Raw genomic sequence first — 23,472 nt, forward strand, 5'->3', positions numbered from 1 at the left:
GAGTCATATTTGTATTAATATGTTTTGGAGTTATACTTGGTTATGGTACTTTCTATTTTTTGTTACCTATGTTATCCTATTTGTTTTTGTAATTGGAACTTTTCTCCTTGGGTCTCCACTGAAAACGGGCTCCTGCCCAGCTGGACCAATCTGGTTAACAAATGTTAAATAAATAAAAAATACTCTTTTCAGAACCCACCACTGTATGGCACTAAAAAGCCTAAATTGATTAGAACGACCCCATCAACTAACTTTTACACAGCTTCTTCCATCTATAGAATTATCTAATATCCATACACTTAATGTGCACTAAATACCATTCTACACAACTATGTTCTCAGTCAGTCATTGTTATGCAATGACCAAAAACTCCTGTCTGTCCACAAACCTACCAAATCTGCTTGGCATTGTGTGTACTCGTACTATGTTGCTAAGCTTGAAACTACTTACCTGTACCCATCAGGTCAATACCCTTCCTCCCATCCTTCAAAACCATTCTGAAAAACTTCCTAGCCAAAATGTATCTCTGTTCTTGCTCAGCACCATAAACTATATCCTTAAATGTGAACAAGTACTTATTCATACCTTACACTTCCTTACTCTCCCTTCTTCTCTCATGTCCTTACTTCTATCACCCCCCCCCCGGCTTTCTTTTCAAATATACCATAAACCTGCTTTTCCTCATAATTCATATTGCAATTCCTATCTGTATTATAGTAACTTCCCTTTAATTTCTCTATAAACTGGCTAAAAGTACTCTAAACATTAACTTATATCTATTCCTAATGAGGGTTTTCATATTATGTTTAATTTGGTACAATTATTTAAACCGTAGATGTGTTTGTATTATTTTTGAACATTGTAAAATGATTGTTCTTAAAATGTTTTGTAATACTTTGTAGTTTTCCTTCCCAAGCCTCCACTGAAAATGAGTTCCTACCAGGTCAGACTTTCCTAGTAATCAAAATTCACTAGATAGATAAATAAATAAATACTCCTCACAACTGTTGTTCTGAGGCACTGCCATTCTTCTTCAACTCTTCTACCTTTTTTCATTTCTTCCTGAGGTGTTAGTGCCCTGAGTAATTCCTTAAAATCTTGTGCGTTCTCTACAGTCAACTTCCAGGTCTTCAGCCTAGTCTCTGCTGACCATAGAGCCTTCCCTGACCAATGATTGCAGCTGATTGTGAAACCAGTGGTTTATGCTGTGTGCTAATAGACCACCAACAATTCATGCAAGTAAGGCCCCGGTGTACAGCAAAATAAAAAAACAAATGACATACACCAACACATGAGCCAGCACTCTTCACACTATGGTGAACAGATAATTAATAAATAGCACAATTTCTCACTAAGCAAACATGAATTTATTCTGTCACAATAGCATACTGTTTTTTGCTTAATTAGCCTTCATCAGTGCTTCATCTATTGAAGCACTGATGAAGGCTTATTAAACTGGTATATATAATTTCCTTGGCATAGTAATATAAAGCTCTATCTGCATTTATTATACTGTGCTAATATATCATTTAAAAAACATTGCAAAGTATCATTGAGCATTGTGCATAATACCATTCATATACGTGATTCACAAAAATGCAAACCCATATAACTTTAAAATCAGAATCCCAAAACTACATTCATGAAGGAGGAGCAGATGACATAATGTTTAAGACCTTTGCTCTTAGAGTGAAAGATACAAGGTACAGAGTTTGATTCTGACTTCTGCTTATTGGATAATCTTGTAATAGTCTGCAGACTAATAGCTTAGTGTTTACTAATGACCGACTGGAGAACACTAACTAAAGGGATTGCTGGAGGTTCAAACCTGATGAGTAGATTGGTGCAACCGTTTTGAGGGACTTGAATGAGCAGTTCAGTTGGTTAGATGGTATGATGGCTTCACAATACGCAATCAGTAGATGTAGAATAGTACAGCATATCTGATCAGTTTCTTGTAGTGATCACAACAGTGGGGACAACAGAAAAAAAAACAAAAAAAAAAAAAAACAAGCCAAAAGTTAGACAGGAGATGGGTAAAATAATAATGCAAAATTATGGAAGATATTCTAGACAGGAAAATGTGTCCAGTAGCAAACCTGGGACTTCCCTAATGGGAAGGGTATATGATGGCCTTAAGAGCTGAACTAATGACTATGAAGTGTAGAAGATGGATCATTAATGAATGTATATTAGCAAAGAAAGAACAATATCTAGCTGCAATCCTGGATGATTTGGCTAATCAGAGGTTATTTGCATGTTCATTGGTAAAACCCACCCTATGGAGGAAGAGAAGCTCAAGGCTGAGCTTGAATACTTAACTACCACAGAAGGTGAGGGAGACCTAATAAGAGTGATTTTTGGTGTCTGAATGCAGATGTTTGCCTTGTAGTTGTAGCATTACAGTCTAAAGAAAGAAAGAAAGAAAAAAAAATTATATATATATATATATATATATATATATATATATATATATATTTTTAATATTTCTTTATAAAATGTGTGTGTGGGTGTGTGTGTGCATACCCAATATTATACATTTGAAAGTGGAAATACCAGATATATTAACCACAGGTTCAGAGATACAAAAGATGTTCAAATGCTGCTTGGTAATTTCTCCACAAGAAGTGGACACTTTCCCTTTATCGGCTATTGAGAAGATGGATGATGAGCAAAGATTAGTGCTTGAAGCAATGATAACACTTCGGGAGACGTGCATAGTGATCAAATCTTTAAACTGTAACATTGTATCAGATACTGATGGTACCAAGTCTACATTTATAAATGGGGAAATGCACATTGATAGAAATACTCACACGTATTTGCAACTCTGTGCTGTGACCTGAGCCATTGTCCCCACATATCAGTTGAGTAATTATTACTTTCATATCCAAGGCAACAGCTAAATCCCTGGATTAAGGAGAATTGTGTCTTATTTCTCTATCAATCTTGATCTCAATGTTTAATCAAAAATCCTGTCAGAGAAGGTATAAAATTATTATGAATTCTCAGTAGTTCCCTTAGGTCAAAGTGGAATTATTGAAAACAGACAAACAACTTGTATTATTTTTTTTTGTTGCTGTTCTGGTGTTTACTCCCACTGGTGACCATTGGATTACCACTAGATCCTTTCCTGGTATACTGGGTACACTGGATCTGCTGTAGCTCCCTCCATGCTAATGCTGTCTCATGTCTAGGACTAGTAAAGATATTGGGAATCCTGGTGTGACACCACATTGCTGCTGGGAGTATTTTTCTATGTTTATGCACTAGTTTCCCTGCCCCTTACATGCATCCATGATGTGCTACATATACAGAGGCGCAACTGAAATATTATTCCTCCTCTGTCATGAATCAGCCAAATCATCTGTCTACTTTAGACTACACCACCTCCCTCCACATCCCCTGTCTTCACTGAAGACGAACTTCGAGGTATGCACAGTGTGTCTTTCCCTCAGGATGGACATGTTCATCATTCCTTACCAGCATTTCAGACACCAAATCCACTTAAAGGACTTGGATCCCCTGTGCCATATTCAGGGTTTTATCCCATGATGTTATAGTGCTGGCATATTTTGAACAACTGCCAGCACTCATCATCTTTTTGAAATGAAATGGTCATAGGTCCACTTCTACTGGACTGCTATTGTTTGGCATCAGCAAAGTATATGATGCTGTATAATTGCGATTCATATACAGTCTTACACAAGTGGAGATTTGAGGAGAATTTTCTGATGTGGGATAAATCAGTCTAGTTTCATGTAATGGCAGACTCTCTGACTCAGGAGTCACCAATAGAGGAACAGACAGGGCAAACCACCACCATCACTTTGCATGGGACATGATGGCAAGGCCAATCTGCAAAACAAAACAACATTTCACTGCAACGTTGCTTCATTTGCCTTATGAAGCTAAGAGCGTTGTCCTAAACCCAACAAAAAAAAAAGGATGCAATTTCTTACAATGGGGCTTTAGTAAAAGTTAGATGCCTGCTATAATCTGTTTTTGTAAATGTTATTAATCTGATCAAACAATCATGATGTTTAATGGAAACCCTGATAGATAAAACAATGAATACTTTTAGAGCCACATCACATCAGTACATACAGAGTTAAAACATTTGCAGGAAATAACAGCTTTTAAATTCAAGTCTGAGTAATTCATAATCAAAAGCTTGTTGAGAACTAATGAAAACTATTGTTCAGCATCTAAGAAATAAGCTGCCTACTGTCTTTGTATCATAATGCTTTTATTCCTTGTTTCTGGTTGTATATGATAACCTCTGGGAATACAATTTAAAAATAGTTTTAAAACTCAACTGTCAGGTATACACACAGCTGGATATCTTCAGATTTGTACAAAAGAACTGCATCTTTTCTGTGAAACACAAACAAATACAATTCCTCCGCATTCTGTTGAGTAATATTAAAGCAACCTGACACCCACTGCTGTCAGTAATTGTGTGTTACAACATTGAATTTTACACCAAGCCTACCTGGAAGACTTGCAGATCACAAACAGCTTGCTACACATAAATGTGACTGTGGAGTGCTGAGACAGCCGTCTGAGAACCAAGCCACACTACTAGTAGCAGTTTGTCCTTGCTCACAGAACAGACTTGGTACATACTAAAGATTCATAGTGTTTGGAAAAGCTTAGGTAAATTTCAAGATGCAGATTTGTGCACCTGATGTTAAGGGTGATTTAGCTATTCAGAAATTACTGCACTGCTCAACAGTTTGTGTTAGGGCCTCGTATATATAATGTCTTCAGAGAACAGTATTAAGACAGCTAATGCAGGGGAAAGTATTATAGCTAGCGGGACGGTACACATCAGGCAAGAAAACACTGCAAAGGTCAATATTCTCTGTATTTGTTATAAAAAAGGGGTATAACCTGGACAGATACTATAGGTGGGCATTTGTGTATTCATTAAGCTGCTGTTTTGTCCTGCAGGTAGGGCTGGTTGGTACACAAGGAAGATAAAATAAGTGCAACATTATGTGGAGAGCTTATTGGAAATATATGGAAGGCAGATCTTGCAGCCATATATATATGTGTGTATATATATTTATATATATATATATATATATATATATATATATATATATATGTGTGTGTGTGTGTGTGTGTGTGTATATAGCAGATGTTGGACCTAGACAAGGTTTTCCTAATAACTGTCTGCCATAAGAAGGCAAATGATATACTGACATCATCAGATAGCAGCTTAACCCATATTTCTATCCATCTTATGACGTTTCTTCACTTTTTTTCCCATTTCAGTGCCACATTTGCTTAATTTTCTTGCTTGAAATATTCCACTGTGCCTACATCTTTGGAATTTAGAAACCGTGATGAAGTATGTGTCAATCCTTTTTAGTTCTAATAGCTTATATTTCACAAGCATCTGATCTTTAGGTGATTTTTTTTGCAGCATTACTCAATGTCTGACTAGCACTGAGACAATTTTTTGCCTTATTGAAATTTTTTACATGAAGGACGATACTGTCCAGATAATTAACACCCCTAGCTTATTAAAGTTTATTCTCATGAATCTGTATATGTCTGAACACACTGTAGTTACTTAACTAAAAATAGTAACTTTGACCTCTCCATTTCCTTGTTATTATTATTCTATTCTAGTCTTTTTTATCCTATTCTATTTATTTATTTTTTTTAAGATGTAAGCAAGTGAACCCACTAGGCATAACTGCCTCATTTAGGTTCAGTCCATCAGCATTCCCTGCTTAAAAGACTTGTTCCACCTTTAATAGTAGGAAAATGGAGACTGAGGGAATCTAACTCAGGCCAAAGGACTACAGAATGAAGTTTGCCTGGAGCATATAGCCCTAATTCCATCAATTAAGCCCGAGGAAGGTACTATATATATAAAAAAGTTATATCTCAAGCAATTCCCATCTAAATATGACTTTTTCTTAGTCTCTCTTTCTGTGACCCAGGAAGTATTGTTGTGTCCCACTTTTTTGAACTTCTGCTGTTAATGCCTGGTAACCCATTTAGGTGTAAGATTATTCTTCAATTAGCTCTGCCCAGTGCAATTAAATCAGTGTAATTGAGCTTAAATTTATTATATCAATTAAGCAATTATATTCAACTATAGAAGTGGGCAGGAACTTGTTATATCGACTAAGCAGATCTGTACATGAGAACCATAGACTTCAGTGGCATAAAAACACAGAATTTGTCAAGCGTTAGGGATCCCTTGGCTCCCTGTCTCAACCCATTAATATTTATTACCCTTCCTGAAAATATGATTTTCTTCCCTGGAAACAAATGACCTAATTTCAGTACCACCCTCTATATGAGCCTGCATAGTATCCAGTAAATCAAGAATCTCATAGCTGATGTATAGGAAAGACAGCACGATCCTAGAAGAACACAGATGTATGTTTACAAAATAAAATGATAACCAATCATTTTAAGGCTCTTTGGCACGTATGGAAATTACCCCTGAAAAAATTTCATTTGGCATACTTTTTTTTTCTGAGCAGGTGGTGTGCATCTCATGACGAATAAAAAAATATGTATGCTGATTTTATGTGTCAACTCAATATTAAGTTTCCATAGTGCATTTGTTGTGTAACATAATGGGGATATCACTCAGTAGACAGCTGCACACCTCACCTTACCTCTGAAGAACCTTTCTTCTCTCATCATTTTGTTATACCTTGCTTTTCATGGGAGTTTTTTAGAAGAAGATGATGCCTTGTAGTTTTGTCCATTCCAGCTACATATCTGAATGTTTCTTTCATGCTTTCCCTGTGTAGATTTTCTCCTGTATAGACTCATGAAGCTTTCTAAGTCTCAATGCCTATGCATGCAGTGTGGTATCAGTTTCATTTGCATTATTGTCATCTGGATAGCATGCATCCACTTTGTTTAAAGAAGTAGTGATGTGCAATATTCCAGGTGCATTTTAAATAGCAATTGACACTAAAGAAAAATAACTGATGTAATAATTCTCTTTGTGCAGCTTCATATCCCCAGGCCCTATTTACTGCCTTATCATGCTGAATTCTTATGTTTACACCATGCTGTATGACTTTTAACAGCCACTTTCATAATCTGAGTATTTCAGAACCTTCAACTTTTATCACCTTTATGTAATGTTCCTTCGATTCTCTTACCTAGGTGAATTAATTCATACTTTTCTGCTCTAATCTAGTATGCAAAGTATCTGGCTGTCCCTCCAGACTTATCAAAACCTGCTGTAACATTTCTACCCACCATATATAATGACTAAACTATAAATATTTTTGCCAGCATCAGAGAAATACATCCCTCAATCCTCAGTGTCTCTACAGTGTAACTTGTACTGAGTGACAAGAATTGATCAAACCCAATGAACGCCATCAAAGTGAAACAAATCATAATACTTACTCAGATTTAGAACATTCAAAGCAGACAACTGAGCCTGTTGGCCTTTATAAGGTAATTAAAATATTAGCCTATGAACATATTAATGCATCAGCCCAGACTCTACTGAAAAGTAGCTACTGTGATCCACACTACATACTCACAAGAAAATATATACAAAAATATATACCTGATCGAGTCTGTGTAACCGCTATAGCAAATGTTTATTACTGACAAGTGCTTGTATAAGTTTCCATTCTGCTTGGGGGCATAGCAAATGAAGTTAAGGCACTGAGATATAAGAAGCAGAATTTTCACTGAAGCATCAGTAGAAGCCAGGTTTTTAGTTACTTTTTAGATGCTTTAGTAATTTTATTCCAGTGTTACTTCCTTAGTTGCTCACCTGCGTATTACAAGACTGCATCTTACAGATTTAAGTAGACCACATCACCATGTCACCCTTAAAAACATAGCCCATGTTTCTAAAGGGAGTCCCACAGTTAAGAACGAGCCTGGGGATAACCATCTGGGGACCCTGCAGCATTAATTTTATCACTTTGTATAAGGGTGCAAAAATACCACTTTCATCATAAGCAATTCTTCAGTCAGCAGTAATACTGAGGAATTTTACCTATCACCTTCAACCTGTTGACACACACACACAAACATTTCTCCCTCTCTGACTTGATGGAATGATAGATACGGCACTTGCTTCACTGGGAGCAATCAAGAGAAGTCCATTAACTGTACATTTGCTCATTCTGTCTAGCAGAACAGAGGATGGAGATTAAAATGAGTGTACAAAAGTATCTTCAGACAAAATGAGTAAATTAATACAACTGTACAAAGTGAAAAAGAAAAAGTGTTGTCTGCTACATTAAATTGGACAGGCAGTCACTCTGGTTATTTCTCTGTGTCATTCCTTTGCAGGACTCGCTTGTAATAATCTTCTTCTGCCAGATGTTCATCACTTCGACATCCCCACAGACTACATAAAGCAGCCCTTTGGGTAACATTTCTTTTTTTATTGATGATGCCACAGTCATGAAATTGTTCGTCTCATGAGCGATGCGACTTCAGTAGCTCAGAGTACGTACTGACTGGCAGGCAGAGAGCTGCTCTTCCGCCCCTCCCCCACACCCTCCACAGCAGCCTCTAAAATCTCTCTGTCTTTCTCTCTCCTATGTGAGTGTGTCTGATTTTTTTCTGCAGAGCGGGGCTTTCTCTGATAGGAACAGCTGTTTTATACCTTCCCAACATAATCTCAGCCGCAGAAATAAAGAGATGGGAAAGCAGCAGCTTTGACAGCATAGCAGATTTCTCTTCTGCTTGTCCCCCTCTCCAAATTTGGGATTCTTGTTTTTCCCTATATATATTTTTCCCCCGAAAAGGTCTAAGCTGTTCCCTCTGTTAATTTACATCTTCTTCTCTTTTCTTGTGGTTCCTTTTATAATTGGGGGAAAGAATCTAGCTCACCTGCACGTCAGCAAGTACTTTTGGAAAAGAAGAATTTGTTTTCCACCAAATTTCCATGGAGATTGCTCAGACCAGGTAAAAATCAACCTAAAATATATACATATATATGTGTGTGTGTGTGTGTGTGTGTGTGTGTGTGTGTGTGTGTGTGTGTGTGTGTGTTCCATTATTATATTTGCATCTGTTAATAATAAAATATTCTCAGAAGAAACTATTTTTTTAATTCCTCATTTCTGACGGTAGAGGAGTTATAAACGTACAGAAAGTGTAAGATAGCAAAATAGAAATGTACAGACATAAACTCACATGCATCGAATTGTATAACATAAATAAGAAATCCAGTAGTAGAATGTGCCTTTCAAGTCACAGAACTCTGTGTAGGCATGCTGAGAAGGTTTTTTTTTTTTTGCCAGATATTGAAATACCTTGAGAGGTTTCTTTGCTGTATACAGAAATGCACTTTATATGAAAGGAACCAAGTTACATGCATCAGGTTTGTAAATCTGAATATCCCCTTGTAGTTATTTCAGTGTTTAAGGGCAAACAAAAAACAAAACAGAAGCTGCTGCTTGACTAACTATTGCAATGTGCTACATTTTGATGGGGTTGGGAGTCTTACATAGTGAATATGGTTTCATTATATACTTAAAATGTCACTTCCTTATATGTAGAAGATTACCATTGTATGAAAGTAAACATGTCACTTAAGTCTCTTTCACTTCGCAATTCTGCTTGACAAAAGATTAGGATGTTTTAAGAGATTAGCAGGTGCAATTTTGTTAGGGCAGAAGAGATTACATTTGGCATTCAAAGTTTCCGAGGATTCCCGATACTGTAATTACCCATGTCCCTATCCCGTTTCTTTTCCATGCCAGAACACTGATCCATGTTCAGTAGTAAATTAAGTGCAGAGCCCGACCTCAGAGCAACATAAAGAATGTTTTCCCCACCCCCACCTCATAATAACTGCATCAGCTAGGAAACTGATGTTTGACTTTTTCAGAAGGAAGTCTACCTTAAAATACTTCTTTATTATTTGGGGGTTATTCTGCACTGCAGTTTGTAAATCGGGAAACATTAACAAATCATTTCTCAAAGCAGCATTTTTCCAGTCTGACTTGAGCATGTGGGAAGAGGAAACTATTAATCAAGGTAATAACTCTGGAAACATCCAGTCTGCATAAGCATTAACAAATAATCTGGGGTCTCAGTTCATCAGTACATGTCCTAGCAGTGTCCATACTTTTTATTATGATTTGAAGGACATTTTTATTATTAGGGTATGGCAATGATATTTAGCTGATAACAACTGGGCATTTCAAAGCATTTCATAAGACAGCAAGGACAGTGGTTCAGCTCATATACTTTTGCAGTTTGACCATATCAGCTGCAGCTACGTTCATGGCAGGACTGTTGATAGCATTTGCAAATGATTTCATGGTCACTAGAGCTGTGGTGAGCAATTTTATGATTACTCTACTAATTATGTGCAACATTTGATGTTGACTGTTTCCTCATGACTTTTAATCCATTAATTGAAGCAGCACATGTTAGTGGGATGGATGCTTCATTTATAAGTGACTAGAGTAACCGCAGTATTTTAAAGTGACACAAATGTCAACAGTAAGTGTTGTACCAAGTCTGCAAAACTCTAGTATTGCTTGTGTACTACTATACATTTTAACATACAGTGAGGTTTCATTTGCACATCTGTGTGGAAGTGACTTTTTACCTAAGGTTAAACAGATACAGATGTTTTGTAACGAGGCAAAAATAGGCACAACCAGGGTAATTAATCATAAATACAGGATAATCTGATATAGTAAGAAATAATTTTCTTTGAGACTACTGTAAGCAGAGTATGATTCTTGGATCATGAGAAAGTTCTTTCATATTATGGGTTTGAACGAGAATTACTGTTATGTTGTCCTAGGATATTAGTCCATTTTATCTGGAGTTCTTTGGCACAGTGGACAGGTTTACAGCTGTTAAGTAGAATGTAATTAATGCTTAGCTGTATTTTGGTGGATGTATAGTTACAGAACATAAATGTATAGTTACAGAACATAAATCGTTTAACTGTAGGGTAATATGAGAATAAAAAAAGCTTGCAAAAAATAATGTTAATATATAATGCTGAATATTTTAGTTTGACCTAACTAACAATTGAACATTTCTGCATCTTTTCTTAGCCATCAGAGCATGCTGACCTGATTTTATGGGGTCCTGAATGCTTTTAAATGATGTCTTGGTAGTATTAAAAAATGTCATAGTAAGCAACTCTGAAAGCATAGATTTCCTAATGCTATATGTGAGTGAAGCCAATCTCCGAATCATTTCTGGTGTGCCGTTATTTGTTCCTTTTTTAATGGATAAGCTGTGCTAATGCATTTTACTGTATGGATCCTTGCTCTAAAGTGATTCTGAGGTTTTCTTACAATGTTCTGACTGGTGCCAGTGCTGAATGTTCTTGGTGGGTTAAATATTAGAATGCTGAGCTCTATCCTACAGAAGATGAGAATTATCAGTTCCCATATTGATAACTGTTACGTTTGCTAGTCTTTCTTTTCCTGATCACAAAGACAGAGTTGTTTTAGAGATTAGACTAACTGATACAGATGTATTTTGCACTGAAAGTTATGAAGCACTAACCCTAAAGAATTGCTTGCTCATGATAACGTCTGAATTATTTTTGAAAAGTATGTGGCTTAAACAAAAAATCTTTGCAAATTGCCTTATAGTTCCGGAGAAAATGGCTTTCTGATGTTAATTGCCCTGCATTTCATAACCAGTTAAGAGATTTGGACAAACATCACCCATGTTCAGGTCTTAAGCTTTTTGTAATGGGGCAGAAATGCTGATCCACCACTGACCTTAGTTATTTCTCAGATGATTTATCAGTTCAGATCTTGTCATCTCATGCATTTCAAGGAGCAATGAATACTGCACTCTGTTCATGGCCAATACGATCCCCAACATTCTATTATATATTTCACTGTGTCGAATGCAACTTAGAGTGGTAGACTTCAGTCGTAACAGCTTTGTCATGAAAGTTTATTTCTGCAATACAGCTTTAAAAGTTTTTTTTTTCCTGCGGAATAAAAAAGTAAGTGGTGCTATGATTCTGAAAGGTTTTTGAGAATTACATTGCCAGGCACATTATAGTGAAACAAAGCCTTCCATGAAAGACAATAATTATAATCATGCTGCCTCTATCAGTTTTTGAGGTATACCAGTAGCAATGGCAAAACAATACTAGCTGCAGAAGACTGGGGTTCTAGACTGGGTTTAGCCTCAATCAGCAGTATTTTTATAGATCTGCTTTATGTCCTGTCTAAATGTAGTCTGTAAAGCTACAATATTAACCAAAGACAAGAATTAGAAAATAAATACTACACATCATCTTTGTGATGTGACACAGCTCATCTAAGTCATTGGATTTGCTCCCTCCTGCACTGATATATAAATGATTTGTATTTTAGTATGAAATGCTGCCATGCTGTATCACGTACTACTCTTATAATATAAATACCTGTAACATGGTAATATTCATAAGGAAGCACTGTGTAAGGTGTATGATACATGATAGTCCCAGACATAAATCTGCGTAATCAAATATCTCATCTCATTATTTGCTCTGCTGTTTACTACGTAGCTGGTCTCGGTTATTGCAGTGTCTGTGTAGCTATGTAAATCTGTGATGATTTCTGGTTGATAACTGCTCTGAAACAAATTTGCTTAGTCAGGGCTGCTCTATATAAGGGATGTTGTCTGTGGAATTCAGCAATAAATTAAAATATCAGACACTGTGATTCTGGAGTCATTGTGACCATGATGGTTGTTTATGCACTATATCGGTGGTCTCGAGGTAGCTGAAGGAAGCTTTTCTGCTGCAGAGGGTGAACTCAAGCAGGGGCTGCTACAAGCCTCCTTGTGGTGAAGTTCTTACCGTGTCATCAGTAAGTCATTCATTACTAAAGTGTCAGCCATGCTGTCTGCTGCTTCATGCATGGTCTGGTATTTCTGCATACTGCCTGGTTACATTGAAGCCTACAGTTTTTGAAAGGCAGACAGTAACTTTATCATGGAACTAAGTTTGTTGTAGATTTTAGTATTCAGTGCCACCAGTTCATTGCTTATGTATGAGTAAATTATTTTAACTGAACAGCTAAGGTTAAAAAAAAAAAAAAAAAAAAATTAAAATTTCATCCTTCTAGTAGTCAGGAATGTGACACCTCATTGACTGACTGCCAACAGGTATTAATGAGTTAATGGAGAAGCACTGATAGTTAGCACAAAGAAATGCATTTGTTTCTAATAAAGTCTCTCCTTGGTAATCACATTGCTGCAGTAGTCGGGAAATCCTTCTACGTGGCACACCATCACAAAAGGTTTCTCATCCAGGAAAAAAGAGATTATTGTTCCCCTCTACTCATCACTCATTAGAACCATTATAGAGTACAATGCTCCTTTTGGTATGTACTTCACAAGACATCTACAACAACTGGAAAGGACACAGAAATACCTCACAGAGGGTTACCAGCCTCAAACAGATGTCCTACACAGACTGTCTCAAAAAACTCCAGCTTTACAACGTTGCATATCGCCTACTCAGAGGCGAGATCTGCCTAACATACAAAGCTATGTCAAACCCAGAGCTGTTGGACATACTCCATTTAAAGAAATCCCAATCCATCTGGGCTACATTCTCTAGGGACCTAAACCTTGTCCCCACAATAAACAGAACATTCTGGAGGGATAGGTTCCTGTCCCAGAGACTTCCCATACTCTGCAACAAACTACCTATCTATATCGGACAAAGCTCCTCTTTAGCACTCTTCAAGAAAAATCTTGATGATTGGATGGGAAATAGGAAATTCACCCTGGGGATCACCTCTGTGGCTCTGCTTGACAGCGGCACAGGAACATAATTTTCATGGGTGGCAAAAGCCAGGGTACCTTTTTGCCTAGGCTTATATAGGCCCTAGAGCCAATAGCCTAGTACCTACCTGCGAACCTATGAAATTCTATAATACCCTTAGCACCCTTTTGGCACTTGTAAGTACAGCTTCAAATGGTCTATGTGGAACATTTTATCTCTGTTTTAAGACACAACAGCTTACTGTTCAACAACTGACAACAGGTATGCACTAGATCCACAGTGAGTCCTTAAGGAATGGTGTCCACTGTATCAGAAGTGGGTGCTACCCAATAGTAGTTTTTGAAGTTACTACTTATTTCGTTAGCATTTTATTTACTGGATCACATATTACTATATCTGAAAATATTGCATAATGGTATTGCCAGATACCAATGCTGTTTAGTCAAAGGTTTAAAACTTTAAAGGCACAATCAGATAGTACAAATGCTGTACTTTAGACAACTGGATACTTCTCCTTACTACCATGATAAAACATATAATGTTTTGAATCAACGGCATAGTAGGCATTGTATATAGGTGCAGGGACCATTAGTATATGAACACAGGCTAAAACATAAAGAAAGCTTTTTGCTATCCTATGCCTTTGTCTGTCTGTTTCTCTCACTCTCTCTCTTACTTTTAAACTTGCTGCATACCACTGTTTCTCTTTCTTAATGAATACATCACTATTGTTTGTATGTGGTTTACATAAAAAACGTGTACTTCTGTTTTATTTTATTTTCTGCATCCCCAGCTTTTATTCTATGACTTCTTATGTAAACTGTGTACGTGGTTCTTTTTGTGCTACCTTCAGAACAGTCTATTATTGCTTTTTTAATCTGTTTCTACTTATTTACTAATTGCTATTCTCTGGACTACATTCTTATGTCTGTGTCATCGTCTTTCCTTTTTGTTTCTTGATGTACCATTCAGTTTATTTATCTTTTATATTCCTCTTTCAAACTTTTATAAAACTGATAAAGAAAAACAGCAATTAATTTAAATATTCCTGTCACAGCATACAGAATATTCCTTTAGAATTTAAATAAGGACTGTGACACACTGGCCCAGTAATCAAGGAGCCTCAATCCTCACCACTAGCACCAGTAAGGGATGTACACATTTGGAGGATGACAAGTACACATGTAGTAAAGTACAATTTCCCTTAACATCACACAGAGATCACAGTCAGTCTGGGGCTGGTTTCTCTCTCTTTCTCCAGATCCCCAATAAGACTCCCCACTGGCATAGCAATATGGATCAGATCTCAGCCAAGTGGCCAAGCTAAGACCTCCAGCACCCTCTGTGTCCAACCAGTGCTTCGTGTCCCTACCCTAGTAGCTGACAACACACACTGAGATTTGATTGATATACAAGCACATACATGCACACAGACACACACACACACACACACACACACACACACACACACACACACACACACGCCTGGCACAGGTTTACTACCCTTCCCTCTTCTGCCCAGACTGTAAAGTAGTACCAGCTACCACCAGCCACCCTTACTTGTCAGCTACTATAACGGCCCTTACAAAGGGTGACCAATCCTACTGTGTAATGTTACTAATATCCAAATGGTGACTTGCAAGGCTATTTGAGTGGCCTGTACAGTGTCACCAAATACATATGCAAGTACGCTAAGACCTTAAATATCTGTAAACAAAACAGCCACGACTAAAAGGTTTAAATATATTTACTAATAAATAATAAAATAACAAGACAATATTCTAACAACACAGTAACTAGAGAGTTCAGATTCACAGGAAATATTTTAAAACATTACAGGACAGTCTCAAATACAGAAAACATCTAAACTAATCTTTACTATATTCCTATCTATATCTGAAAGATGTTGTTGTTGTTGTGTCTTTCGGCTTTTCCCGGTTAGGGGTCGCCACAGCTGAACTCCAGTCCACTAATGATTGGCAGTAGATTTGTACATGCCGAGTTGCCAGCTCTGACTCATAACCTTCAATGAAGGTACACCCATTCACGCACTATCTATATCTGAAAGATACTATGCCTAAATCTTACTTACAGAGCATGGCAAATGTAATGCTGATAATGAGTGTTTCTATGTCCAAGACAAGATACAAAATTCAGACTCTGAGAGAGTTCCCAAATTAATATCAGAACAATACTGCTGGGTTAGCTTAGATGACATTACTCTTTATCATCTTCCTTCAGTTCCCAGGCTAACAGAAACTTAACAAAATGAAACATTTCTGTGTGTAAAATACCTATCTCTCAGATGTTTGCTCAGAACTGGAAGTTGTAAAACATTTTAGACCTAGTAATTACTTCTCTCCAAGACAATAGTAAGAAACGTCTAGCTCTAGACATCTTGTCTTCTTGCCCCATAAACTTAGTTTTATAGCACAACGTAAAGCTCTTCAATTTTCAACTTATTTTCTTGAAGGTTTGCAAGTTAACTCTGTATGTTCCAGCTTAGACTATTACAACATACATTTGCACAGGTATATAGTTTATAAACATTTCTGTTCTTTTCCAGTAGGGTACACTGTGGTTACACTCTTGAAGCTTAGTACAAAACATAACGTTCAACACACACTTCTGCACCAGTAGTTTAATATACACACAGCATTTAGTTCTCTTACATTTCTAAGACAAGCATATGGATCATATTAATACTCACAAATGGCACATGACTATTTACAAAATTCCAGATAGTTTGGCTGGCAGTGTCACATTTCTATATAAATCATATTAACATTTTCAAGTGACGTATAATTATTTACAAATTTCCAGATAGCTGGATTGGCAGTATTTCCCTGGTGTCACAAGGACCAAAGGAATATAAGGCTGAACAGTTTTAAGGAATATAAAACAACTTTTGGTGCATCTTAGAATTAAAGCTTACACTGCAAATTCCTGTGGTCTTGATATGTGTTGCAGGTGTTGTGTTCTGAGGTGTGGGTTGTATGGTTGTCTGCTTTGGTGGCCTCTCTGTTTTGGTTTTTTTTTTTCATCCGAGGGTATGTAGTTTGTCTTGTGTGTTTATGTGCATGATTTGAGGATGTGATGGTACTATGTGGGTCTATAGTGTGTGGTAACCGTAACATTGCCTCAGTATTCCGTTTTAGCCTCTACTTGCAAAGCTGGAAAAATTCATTTAAGCAGATAGTATGCCCAGATTGTCCTTAAGAAAAGACATGTCCCTAGTGGTCTTAAATGGCTCACACATAAATGAAATAAAATAAAATTATAATGATGACAATTGTATGCATTTATTTTTATATACAATTGTTTCTGTTTATTTTTTTCATTCTCTTCCTTTTCAGTTTAATTCCTACTATCACCCCAACTTCTGTGTAATTTTTCTTTAATTTTTGCTTTCTATTCCACACATGGTTGCTTCCAGTGTCATTTCCTTGGATCAATACAGCACTAAATTGGAATCCACAGTGTAAGAAAGCTAAATATTTTATATTGCATTCAGCAAGAAATCTGTCTAATGTCCAGATAGATGATCATTCTAGGTGTGAGTCTGCATGCGTTTTTGTATTAGATCTCTAACTGTGCAACTATTAAAGCATCAAGGCCACTTGTAAGAATAGCATTCAGCTTTGTGGACTACCAGCCACTTTTTCTTTATAAAGTATGGAATGTATTAGACTGCAGCATCTAAGCTGGTAAATGCCTGAAGGAACGTAACTTGCCAAGAGCTAATGCAGTTTAACTATTTAAGGAAAAAGCCATAGCCTAAAGCTGCTCATTTAGGCAGTGTTTCTTTTAACTTTACTGTATAATACTTAGTGGCAAAAACACTACCATTATAAGTGTTGTAAATATGTAAATGTTGGCAGTGTGACGTAGAAAGAAATCCAGTGATATACCAATCAGCTGTCAATAAACCAACTTTACAACATTGTACTACTGACAGGCTTTCTGATTTTCTGCTTATTTCTCAGAGAACACAATGCACTCTGAAGGCTTGGATTTATGCCTAAATATGTAATGTGACATGGCCTCTATTTTTTATTACAGCTGCTGTGATGTAAATTAATTAAAATTGCCTGAATAATATGGCACTGCATTAGCTTAAGGACTTGTGAAAGGTGACATATCTTTGAACATATGTGTGAAGTTGTTTATCAGATTTAGAAATCACTAAATGTGAACACATTTTCAGGGATGAAATAAAAACTTTGGCCAGATTATGTGGCATGCTTAGTCCTGAAGCATGTATATGAAGTCATATGACTTGAGTGGTCTCTAAAATATAATCTGTTTCCAATTTATGTATATATTATCATCTAGACTATGAAAGATGTGAAAGCTGGGAAATATCTCAGGGAGTTGTAAATGGGAGGGGGGGTCAGTAATATTTTTAGTGGATTATTCATTCAGATGCTTGATGCCTGAAAACATTGCCAGATTGAGCAACAAACTATTGAAACACCCATTAACTCCAGTTTGGCCAAAAAGCTGATGTAAATTCATAAGGGGAATCATTCTTCATCAACAACAACAGCAACTTGTGAGACAGAATTGCTACGTATGGGGGTACAGACCCACAGGATAGGTGCATGTGTTAGTATAAACTGTATACGTGTATGCTAATCATGGAACTGAACCTGTAGAAGTTTGTGATATTCATTGTCATCATCTAGTTGTCTAAATCTGAGGAAATGGGCTTATTGATTGCACATTATTTCAAGGTTGTGTATTTGCTGTGTGGAATTCTGAAAAATGTGTCACAATCAATCCTAATTAATTACAAGTGCTGTTTCTTGAAGCCATATATTGTTTCTTTAAGTGGGATGGAATGAATTTGTGCCAGTACATTAGTGCTCATTTCAGCCTGTTCCAGCCTATGGCATGGCATAGAAGGATAAAGCCCAGTATATGGCCCAGATGACTTTGGTACGGTTAGTGGTTCAGGTGTCTGATGCATTGGTAATGAAGGATGGTATCCCTATCCGTGCATGGGGGGGCAGGATGCTTCTCATATGCAAACCCTGGTAAAGACTGGGGACACAAAAGGGGGCATTGTACTTCATGGGGAACAGTGGAGAACACTGACTGATTCACTGCAGAGTTGGGAAGATATGCCAGCATGTCCCCATCAGATGTTAACAGATGAGCATGAAGAGAAAAACTGGAAGTAAAGCATAACATAGAAAATCCCTATGGCAACAATATGAAACAGTTTCAGGACACTTCAGTCTTCTCATCTGCCCCAGCCTTAATTAGATTAGGTTGAGTCCAGAGAAGGTGAGGATGGGTATGTAGACCTAAAGATTAAGGATGAGTATTAATGTCCTCTGATGGTCAGCAGCATGACAGAAAAATAGACCAAAAAAGATCCACCTAACTGAAAGACTCTGCCACCTCCCCCCCTGGACTTAATAGTAAGCTAATCCATGGTCATGCCACAGTGGGATAAAGAGCGTACTCCACAGGTGCTGAAAGTGTCTTTTAGTGAGTTTGCTTCATAAAACTGGCACTTGCTAAAAGACTGCCCACTCTACTTACATGCTCCCAAAAGAACAATGTAATGGAATGAAAGAGCATCACATGGACACAAGTCCAAAAAGACTCCAGACTTTATACCACACAATAATAGATTAGACTTTTTCTGGAGATATAGCCTTGCTCACTCTATCAACTAGCTAACTTTTTGTCATTGTAACTAAACTGGCACTGTGGAATCAAATGATTACTCTACTTACAACATGAGTTATATATAGCAGCTGACTGATTGCGGAGTGTCATGACGCAAGAGTCCTTAATACTATCTGGGGGGGGGGTGAGTCTCAGTTAGTTGCTGAAAATATAACTATTAAGACAGCAGTGTGGAAAGGAACTATATAATGTCTCATTCATTACATTGTGTTTTTTTTTCATTTATGTGAACTTGCATTAAAGTCTGACTATGGAATACATTCATTACAGATGGAAAATGTAAGTTGTATAGCCTCCCAAAGAACACACCATGACTGTAATAGATGTATTACTAGCAGTAAACAAAATGTATCTCTGTCTCTGTAATAGTTGTCCTGGATTGTATCACAGGAAGCAATCAAAGCTTTGCAATTATGCTTTACAATGTCATTTACAAATTACTCTTACTTCTGCCTGGCATTCATGCAATGCAGAAAAATAATATTCCTCCTTCCACAAGGGCTAGGCAGTTAATACAGATAGTGTTTGGAACACACAAATGTTTTATTTTAGTTATTCATTTTATTAACCAGTAAAGGTGGTTGCAACTTTTTCAGTCATAACGTATATCATCTATGTTTAGAGGGACCATTATTAGGACACATCTCAGGTGATGTGAGGATCATACAATTGCATCCCATTCTGTATCCTGCCACATTTGACATTCCTGGTGGGGGGCTTTAACCTGTAAGAATGAGCCAGAATTTACAACCTGTACCAGGTCATAGTACATTTCTTCTACATACCATTCAGTCTGCGCAGGTTTTTATTTAAAACTTGGAGATGATTGTCAGCATGCACTCTATCACCGTTTCAAAGATACTTTTATAAACTGCAAACTGTAACAAACTGTCAGCTCAACTCTTACAAGTCATTTGTGTAGAAAGGTGAAACTGTATGCTGTTTCATTATGTAATAACCAAGAAACCACACACACACACACACACACACACACACGCACACACACACACACACACACACACACACACACACACACAAGCCCACACACACATACACATGAGCAGACACACACACACATACATACACATGTGTGAGCGCTCGCGCACGCACACACACACACACACACACACACACACACACACACACACACACACACACACACACACACACACACACACATACACTTGAGCAGACACACACACACACACACACACACACACAAACCCACACACACATACACATGAGTAGACACACACACACACACACACACTCAGATATACCCACAGACATGCACACACACATACATACACACACTTGGAATTTCAGGCAGTGCTGTGCATTCTTTCATTCTCTTTAACTGCCTAGCACTTTGTTAAGGTATTTCAATCATACAGAAGATCTGTAGAAGAAGAGACCATGTTTATACTGAGCTGGGGACTGGGTAATATGCATTGTTCACAGGTGTGCTTTTTCCAGACATAACCATTGGTTAAGTGACTTGTCCCTTGTCAAGCAACATGCAAATTAGGCTGCAGAATAAAACCTAGGAATACAAAATTAAGCTCATTAAGAGGCCATACAGATAATGTTTGTTGCTATACTGCCAGAGGAGCATGGTGGTTAATTTATGGAATTACATTTAACATTTCTAAATAATTGTAAGTCCAGCAAAAGGTATATGTATGCCATTAACTAGATTTCACAGTACTGTTTCACAGTCTAGTGCTCTGGAATAGTACAAGTAATGGTAACTATTGGTGGGTAGAACAATCATTTCATAAAGCATAATTTCCTGTTCTTATGAAATGCATGGTTTCTTGACTATGGAATTTATTTAGGCATTGACAAAGCTCTGCCATGTCATTACTTCAGAGGCAAAGAAGCCTAAGGGTAAGAACACAGAAGTAATAAATGTTGGGGTACAATCCCGCACATGGAAGGGTATTGGTCTACCATGTAAAGTGCTTGTTCTTTTCCTCTTGGTGATGGTTTTGACCAATTTCACAGTGAAAAAACTGCTACTGGAACAGATTTCTTGAGGAATACATTTGTATGGAGTTAGGATTTAAAAACTGTCATATGTTGGCCATGCAATATGTTGTCTTGATTCACACTTCATGAGCTTAGATACTGTAATTTGACCTTTTGTTCCCACAAACAGTACATTTATGATGTAGGCTGAATGTTGCAGAACCAGTCCTAGCATTTCTCTGGAAATCCCTTTTCTAATCTAGGGTCTGCTACTTTGTAAGTAATCTGCAAAGCTATGCAGTTCCCAAGGTCATTTCAACTACCACAGACATCCAGACTGTGCATCATGGATCATGGCAGCATTTACTTAATTATCCTACACAGCCTTCATAATATATTAAACAAAGAGTAAGAAAAATGCAAACTCTAAACATTCCCTTGATTATTTTAAATATTTCCACTAACATCAGCATCAGTATATATGAATTTGCATCCATCTCAGATGTTCTTAACTAATCTGTGTTTCACACTTGTTAAAAGATAACAGTTCCTAACAAAATTTAGGACTCAATAAAAAATGAGAACTGAATCATAGTTAAATTTCCATTTTTTCATTAATTATTTTTAATTGAGAAGTTCATTGAATTTCTAGTACCCCAAAATGAGCCTAAAATTGACATTCTTTGTGTGTAGTTTATTTCCATATACTATTTTGTTCTTCTCTTTTGTACAGAATTTGGCATAATTTTTCACATTAAGGTTTGTCAAAATGATTTTATGAATGACATATTTAGTTTTATGTGATTATGTTCTTATATAAGACTGTGGTAATTCAGAAGTAGAGATGTTGTGAGCAGCAGATGACATTTGTTGCCTTGTCTACTTATTTTCCTGTAAAGATATTTGTTGTAGAATGCAGTTGGCCTCAGGTTTGTCTATTCCTTGGGGCACAAGTCATGTTGCATGTGCAGTATTCTGTCATAAGTATCGGATCTGTTTATGACCCCACAGCATTTCATTAATCTTGCCACATTCGTCCATTTTCTCTGTCATTAAAAATATGACTTTTTCAGACTGCATTTGAATTTCAGCTTTCTCTCTTGTTTAACTCATATTTACTTGATTTCACATACTTCCATTTTTTAAACGATTGCTGCACCCTCAACTCTGTTGAGTTCTTCAAACTTCCTGGTATCTTTCACTGTTTTTCCTTGTATATTTACACACACACACACACACACACACACACACACACACACACACACACACACACACACACAAACAGCTATCTATCTGGAATCTGTTAATTCTGGCAAGCATTCATTTTTCCAACAGGTTAAACTGCAGTTTCTTTTGTGCAAACACTAGCTTCACCCAGTGTCCATTGTGTTGAATGTCTGGTTTGCTGAAACAGGCAAGTGGTTTTGTATTATGTTGTGTATGTATGCGTGAGTGCAGGTTAGGGATAGAGTAAAGTTTAGATAAAGAGATTAGGGTTTGAGTGGTTGTTTGTAGGTCAGGGTTAGATGAAGAGTTAAGTAAGAGAATAGATCTGGTATTTTGCAAGAATGTGTGTGGGTGTTTGAGAGTGTGTGTGAGCCTGTCTCATGTAATGGTAGTGTTATGGAAAGGACTTTTGAAGGCAAGATGGAGGTTTAGGGTTAGGGCAGGGGTGAGGCTAAAATTAACCCACATTAATAAGATGGGAAAGAAGATTATCTGCATATCTCTTGAAAGGAGAGACAGTCTCCCAGTCAGGGAAATGGTTGCATTTACACTGGGAACTGTGTTGTTCAAACTCCGCTTTTATCACTATTGCGCCTCTCCAACAGATAAACATTCATGCAGATAGAGAGCACTATGAGCCAATAGCTGGAACTTATAGAGACTAGTCTGGATAACACGTACGAATCTGAGACGGGTATGAGTCGGCCTTCACGCACTGGGATCTGACACATGAGATAGCTCTAGACTTGATGTTCAGGCTGCTGAAAACCTCTTGTACACTTCAGGAGCTCACCTGTGAAATAGAAGAATAAAGAAGTTTATACCTGCTTAGAGAT

General features: G+C 37.1%; 1 protein-coding gene across 2 annotated transcripts in view; it reads left to right on the forward strand.

Moving 5' to 3' along the window:
* Positions 1 to 8,450: 8,450 nt before the first annotated feature.
* Positions 8,451 to 23,472, forward strand: part of LOC122790299 (cadherin-24-like) — a 2,600,514-nt gene continuing 2,585,492 nt past the window's right edge. For both annotated transcript variants that reach the window (XM_044057804.1, XM_044057803.1), the window contains exon 1: positions 8,451 to 8,928. The gene's annotated coding sequence lies outside the window, so the exon portion shown is untranslated. The remainder of the gene's footprint in view (positions 8,929 to 23,472) is intronic.

This window comes from Protopterus annectens, chromosome 16.part0, assembly GCF_019279795.1.
Source record: "Protopterus annectens isolate FY-2018-M chromosome 16.part0, PAN1.0, whole genome shotgun sequence".
Classification (NCBI taxonomy): domain Eukaryota; kingdom Metazoa; phylum Chordata; order Ceratodontiformes; family Protopteridae; genus Protopterus; species Protopterus annectens.